The sequence below is a fragment of the Amblyraja radiata genome, chromosome 22 (genome assembly GCF_010909765.2).
Source record: "Amblyraja radiata isolate CabotCenter1 chromosome 22, sAmbRad1.1.pri, whole genome shotgun sequence".
Classification (NCBI taxonomy): domain Eukaryota; kingdom Metazoa; phylum Chordata; class Chondrichthyes; order Rajiformes; family Rajidae; genus Amblyraja; species Amblyraja radiata.
Genome location: NC_045977.1, coordinates 30123958 through 30130950, shown reverse-complemented (window position 1 = coordinate 30130950; position 6993 = coordinate 30123958).

Here is a 6993-nt window from a genome sequence, read left to right as displayed (position 1 = left end):
CAGGTGTCAATCCAGGCTCTAAGTTCATCCACTTTTCTTACAATGCTCCTAGCATTAAAATATACACATTTAAGAAACCCACCCTCTCTTATTCTCTGATTATTTTCTTTTTCTTCTCTCTCCCCTACATTTTGGGTCAGAGTGCTACCATTCTCTGCCCCCTGCTTCACACACTGACTGCTAGCTTTCCCAATTTGAGTCCCTCCCCCCAACCATACTAGTTTAAAGTCTCCCCAGTAGCCTTTGCAAATCTCCCCGCCAGGATATTGGTCCCCCTTGAGTTCAAGTGCAACCCGTCCTTTCTGTACAGGTCGCACCTTCCCCAAAAGAGGTCCCAATGATCCAGAAACTTGAATCCATACCCACTGCACCAGTCCCTCATCCACGCATTTATCCTCCACCTCGCTCCATTCCTACTCTCACTGTCGCGTGGCACAGGCAGTAATCCTGAGATTGTTACCTTTCCAGTCCTTCTCCTTAACTCTCTACCTAACTCCCTAAATTCTTCTTTCAGGACCTCTTCTCTTTTTTTACCTATGTCGTTGGTACCTATATGCACCACAACCTCAGGCTCCTCTCCCTCCCATTTCAGGATTTCTTGGACACGTTCAGACACATCCCTGACCCTGGCACCAGGGAGGCAAACTACCATCCGGGACTCCTGTCTGCGTCCACAGAATCGCCTATCCGACCCCCTGACTATAGAGTCCCCTATTACAATTGCCCTCCCCTTCTTTTCCTTACCCTTCTGAGCAACCGGACCGGTCTTTGTGCCAGAGGCCCGGCCGCCGTCGCTGCCCCCAGGTAGGCTGTCTCCCCCACCCTTACTCAAACATGAGTACTTATTTTCAAGGTGTACAGCCACCGGGGTACTCACCAGTCCCTGCCTCTGCCCATTGCCCTTCCTAACTGTGACCCAGTTTTCTGTCTCCCGTGGTCTTGGAGTGACCACCTCCCTGTAACTCCTTTCTATGACCTCCTCGCTCTCCCTGAGCAGACAGAGGTCATCGAGTTGCTGCTCCAGGTTCCTAACGCGGTCCCTTAGGAGCCCCATCTCGACGCACCTGGCGCAGATGTGGACGTCTGGAGAGCACTCAGACTCCATGACCTCCCACATCTGACATCCAGAACAGTAAACTGCCCTGGCCCTCATTCTCCCCCTTATCCAAATACAATAAAGCCTTACAATTACAATACAAGCCAATCAGCTGCTTCCGCTGGTCCTCTTCCACCAATCAGAGGTTTCCACCAGAATCCTTCTCTGGAAGTGAGATGGAACGTTACAGATTTGGGTTTACTTACAGCTGCAGGTAAGTCCTCCTCTCGCCAACGGCTCCCCGGGCCTCTGTAGAAGCAAACCCCGCGCTGTATTTATACTTACAGCTGCAGGTAAGTCCTCCTCTCGCCAACGGCTCCCCGGGCCTCTGTAGAAGCAAACCCCGCGCTGTATTTATACTTACAGCTGCAGGTAAGTCCTCCTCTCGCCAACGGCTCCCCGGGCCTCTGTAGAAGCAAACCCCGCGCTGTATTTATACTTACAGCTGCAGGTAAGTCCTCCTCTCTCCAACGGCTCCCCGGGCCTCTGTAGAAGCAAACCCCGCGCTGTATTTATACTTACAGCTGCAGGTAAGTCCTCCTCTCTCCAACGGCTCCCCTGGCCTCTGTAGAAGCAAACCCCGCGCTGTATTTATACTTACAGCTGCAGGTAAGTCCTCCTCTCTCCAACGGCTCCCCTGGCCTCTGTGATGCACAGTTTTTTGATGAGATTGCCAAATTACTGTCCATTGTATGCATTGATTTCGATTGTGTTGTCTTAGTGGGTGATTTTAATATTCACATAGATAATGCAGAGGATGGAGGTACAAAAGAGCTCCTGAACATTTTGGACAACTTTGGACTTAATCAGCACGTAACAGAGCCAACTCACAATAGGGGGCATATATTGGATCTGATTATTTCCAAGGGTCTCGACATTTCTGATGTTATGGTGACTGATGTTGCTCTTTCCGATCACCACTGCGTATTTTTTAAAACGACCATCTCTGCTAGCAGTATCAGAAAAGAACCAGAGGTGATCGAAAGGCGCTGTATCAATGAAAACACCGGCGCATTGTTTACTCAGGCCTATACACCACCACCAACTCTGCCCTCGGCCTCTGTCGATGACCTTGTGGATGGTTTTAGCTCCAATGTTATGACTCTTATGGATGCTATTGCACCACTAAAGACCAAGGTTTTATCTGGAAGGAAAAAGTCACCATGGAGAAATGCCACAGCAGTGAGATCCCAAAGAACAAAGTGTAGACAGGCCGAACGTAGGTGGCGAAAAACCAAACTACAGGTCCACTACGACATCTACAAAGACAACCTCTGTATCTATAATCAGGAATTCAAAGTGGCAAGGCAGTCCTTTTTCTCAGAGGTTATCAACAAAAATAATAATTCCCGCACCCTGTTTGCCGTTGTCGATAGACTGACAAACCCCTCATCATCAGTCCCTCCTGAGCTCCTGTCCAGCAAGTCGTGCAATGACTTTGCAGATTTCTTCACCGATAAAATTCTGAAGATAAGACAAACAATGTCTAGCTCCACCTCAGGGAACATGTCTTTGTCACCTATGCCTCCAGATTCACTAATGAATCTACAACATTTTAAACTTTTAGATTGTGCATCTCTGATTGAAACTGTTCAACAGCTAAAGTCCACTACCTGCTGTCTTGATCTGCTGCCCACAAGCTTCTTTAAAAATATTTTTAACAGTGTTGCACCAGAAGTACTGAACATAGTAAACACTTCCCTTCAATCGGGGCATTTTCCCGAAGCCTTAAAAACAGCAGTGATCAAGCCCCTATTGAAGAAGCCTAATTTGGATGCCTCAGCTATGAGCAACTACAGGCCCATATCTAATTTAGCATTTTTGGCAAAGATTATTGAAAGGGTAGTTTACCAACAAATTTACTGCTTTATGACCCAAAACAATATTTTTAATGTCTTCCAGTCGGGATTTCGGCCACATCACAGCACCGAGACTGCACTCACTAAGGTCCTAAACGACATACATCTAAACAGTGATGCATCAAAAGCTTCAGTTTTGGTACTTCTAGATCTCAGTGCTGCTTTTGATACGGTGGACCACAACATACTGCTTGACAGACTGGAGAAGTGGGTGGGACTCTCTGGTTCTGTGCTGGACTGGTTCAAATCTAACTTGAAAGATCGGGATTATTTTGTTTCCCTTGGTAATTTTGAATCAGAACGTACAACTCACATGCGGGGTTCCTCAGGGTTCCATTCTTGGACCCATTTTGTTCAACATTTATATGCTCCCCCTAGCTCAGATCATAGAGCATTTTAACATATTCTACCACACTTGTGCCGATGACACACAACTATATATCGCAGTGTCACCACATGACCATAGTCCCCTACACTCACTGAGCCAGTGTGTCAAACATATCAATGAGTGGATGAACCAGAACTTCCTCCAGCTCAATGCAAATAAGACAGAAATTATTGTCTTTGGTCCCAAAAAAACAAGGCTAGAGGTGAGTGCTCAACTCGACTCAATTGCACTGAAAACCACAGACAAAGCCAGAAACCTTGGTGTAGTTATGGACTCGGATTTGAATTTTAACAGCCATATAAAGACCATTACCAGATCTGCCTATTACCATCTAAAAAATATTGCAAGAATCAAGGGATTTCTGTCCAAAGAAGACACTGAAAAACTTGTTCATGCATATATTTTTAGTAGGTTAGATTATTGTAATGGCATCTTTACAGGTCTCAATAAAAAGTCAGAGTCTTGACCAACACCAAGAAAATGGACCATATTACACCTGTCCTTAAATCTTTGCACTGGCTCCCTGTGTGTAAGAGGATAGATTTTAAAATTCTGTTACTGACCTACAAGGCACTGAATGGTCTAGGTCCAAAATACATCTCTGCCCTACTTGTTGTATATGAGGCGCCTAGACTCCTCAGGTCTTCAGGGACAGGTTTACTCTGTATTCCCAGGGTCAGGATTAATACTTGAATAGAAGGGAAATTACAGAACTATTAGAAAGCGCAGTTGAGTGAATAATCATGTTTATCCACTGAATAGCTGCTTCATGATCTTTGGATAAACTAAAATTAGACTCTTTGATGCCCTGACCTATCTGGTTTTGTCAAACCAATGCAAATAGTTCCCAGGGTCAGAACTAAAAAGGCTGAAGCAGCATTGGGTTTTTATGCTCCACACCTGTGGAACAAGCTCCCTGAACACCTGAGGTGTGCACATTTAAAAGCGCATTTAAATCAGGCCTAAAAACACTGTTGTTTACTATAGTTTTTCCATAACCCGACATGCAGGTAATCTTAACCGTCTAATTTTAACCCTTTTATGTGCTTTTTAAAATTGTTTTATTGTTTCATTGACGTTGTTTTATTATTCATACATTTGTCGTATTGCTTATTTTGCAATTTTTAATTATTGACTATTTTATTTTTTCTTTCCTGTAAAGCATCTTGAATTGCTGTTTGCACGAATGGTGCTATACAAATAAATTTGCCTTTGCCTTTGCCTCTTGTTATGAAGGCCAACATGCCATTTGCTTTCTTCACCGCCTGCTGTACCTGCATGCTTGCTTTCGTTGACTGATGAACAAGGACCCCCAGATCCCGTTGTACTCCCTCTTTTCCCAACGACTCCATTTAAATAATAACCTGCCTTCCTGTTTTGCCACCAAAGTCGATAACCTCACACTTACCCACATTAAACTGCATCTGCCATGCATCTGCCCACTCACCCAACCTGACCAAGTCACCCTGCATCCTCATAGCATTCTCCTCACAGTTCACACTGCCACCCATCTTTGTGTCATCTGCATATTTGCTAATGTTACTTTTAATCCCTTCGTCTAATTCATTAATATATATTGTAAATAGCTGCGGTCCCAGCACCGAGCCTTGCGATACCCCACTAGTCATTGCCTGCCATTCCGAAAGTGACCCGTTAATCCCTACCCTTTGTTACCTGTCTGCCAACCAATTTTCTATCCATGTCAGCACCCTACCCCCAATACCATGTGCTCTAATTTTGCCCAATAATCTCCTATGGGGGTTTCAGTTAGACAGACATAGAGTCAGATCATCACAGATATGAAGGCACGTGACTGCAGGTCTCGATGGTGGAATCTTGAGCAAAACACAAAGTGCTGGAGAAACTCAGCGGTCAACGGATAACGTTCGGGTCGGTGTCCATCTTTAGACGGGATCTTGCTCAATCTGAAGAATGGCCCTGACCCAAAACACCACCTGTACATTACCTCCACAGATGCTGCCTGGCCCGCTTAGTCCCTTTTATGAACATTAATTCGATTTTATTTCTATCTCACTTCACAAACCCACCCTCAGGAATTCTGCAGAACCTCTCCCGGCAGCGTTTGAGACATTCTCTCTCTCTCTCTCTCTCTCTCTCTCTCTCTCTCTCTCTCTCTCTCTCTCTCTCTCTCTCTCCCTCTCGTTTAATTGATATTTGATAGGGTAATCAATACTCCGTTAATTACCATGTAGGAAGGAACTGCAGATGCTGGTTTACACCGAAGGTAGACACAACGTGCTGGAGTAACTCAGCGGGACAGGCAGAATCTTTGGAGAAAAGGAATAGGTGACATTTCAGGTCGAGACCCTTCTCCGGAGATGTTGCCTGACCCGCTGAGTTACTGCAACATTTTGTGTTTATCCCCGTTGATGACTGGTGCTCAGCTTTCGCCGGCACTGAGGGGGTTAACCGACAGCCACTGGATACGGCGAGAGGTGCAGCTGACGGTCCCCAGCCCATCAGGGAATGGTTTACTTGGGAGTTGGAGCAGAGTTGAGCTGGAGTTAGTGCTTCTTCTCCGTGCTGGCTGTAAGCCTGGGACCGCCACTATTCCAGGCCGATGTCCCATCAGTCCAGGGTCACCCCGGACATCTCCGGTCACCCCCATACAGGGATGGGACACTCGGGAGGGGACGGGGACGGTAGTGAGACTCCGCTCACAAATCTGCTTCCTGGGGTTATGCAGGAGAGGGGTGCGGGGTTCGCCCCTGTATAATAACCCTGTATAACCCGGGAGGGCAGCCCGAGTGAGAATGGAACCAATATACTCAGGCTGATTCATTAGATTGTCACTGCTGAGATTTCTGCATGGACCAGTGGAGAAGGGAGAAATAGTGTCGTTAACTCCAGTAGCAATTCAACAGCGCTTGCTGCGCCAGAGACCCGGTTCGATCCTGACTATGGATGAAACGCAGGTCTGTATACACGCAGCAGCTCAGCTGCCGAGAATGTTTATCTCGAGTGACCGAGCACCTGGGCACTGAACTCGCTTATTGGCATCATGGATATGGTGGGCCAAAGGTCCTTTGTCTTTATGGCTCTATGCCATTTTGTAAGGAGTTAGCAATTTGCAGAATGAATTTTTATTTGGTAGCTGTACCAAAATTAAAATTGTCTGAAATTGTCTCAAGTCGGTTCACTGGCAATTTTCCAAAAGCACTGAGATTAATACTTGAATAGAAGGGAAATTACAGAACTATTAGAAAGCGCAGTTGTGTGAATAATCATGTTTATCCACTGAATAGCTGCTTCATGATCTTTGGATAAACTAAAATTAGACTCTTTGATGCCCTGACCTTATCTGGTTTTGTCAAACCAATGCAAATAAAACACCTCATGGCATTGAAGGAAGAGTGGTTATATATATTACACATGTGTTTCACAAAATCATGCAGAGATTACACAAATTTGCATCCCCAACCATTCAGCTCCACTTTGGGTATTCTGTTTAAAATTGCATTTATAACCATATAACATATAACCATATAACAATTACAGCACAGAAACAGGCCATTCGGCCCTTCAATCCGTGCCGAACACTTATTTTCCCCTAGTCCCATCTACCTGCACCCAGACCATTTGCAAGAGGTTTTCAAACCAAGATGGGATTTTTCATATAAGGTCGGCTG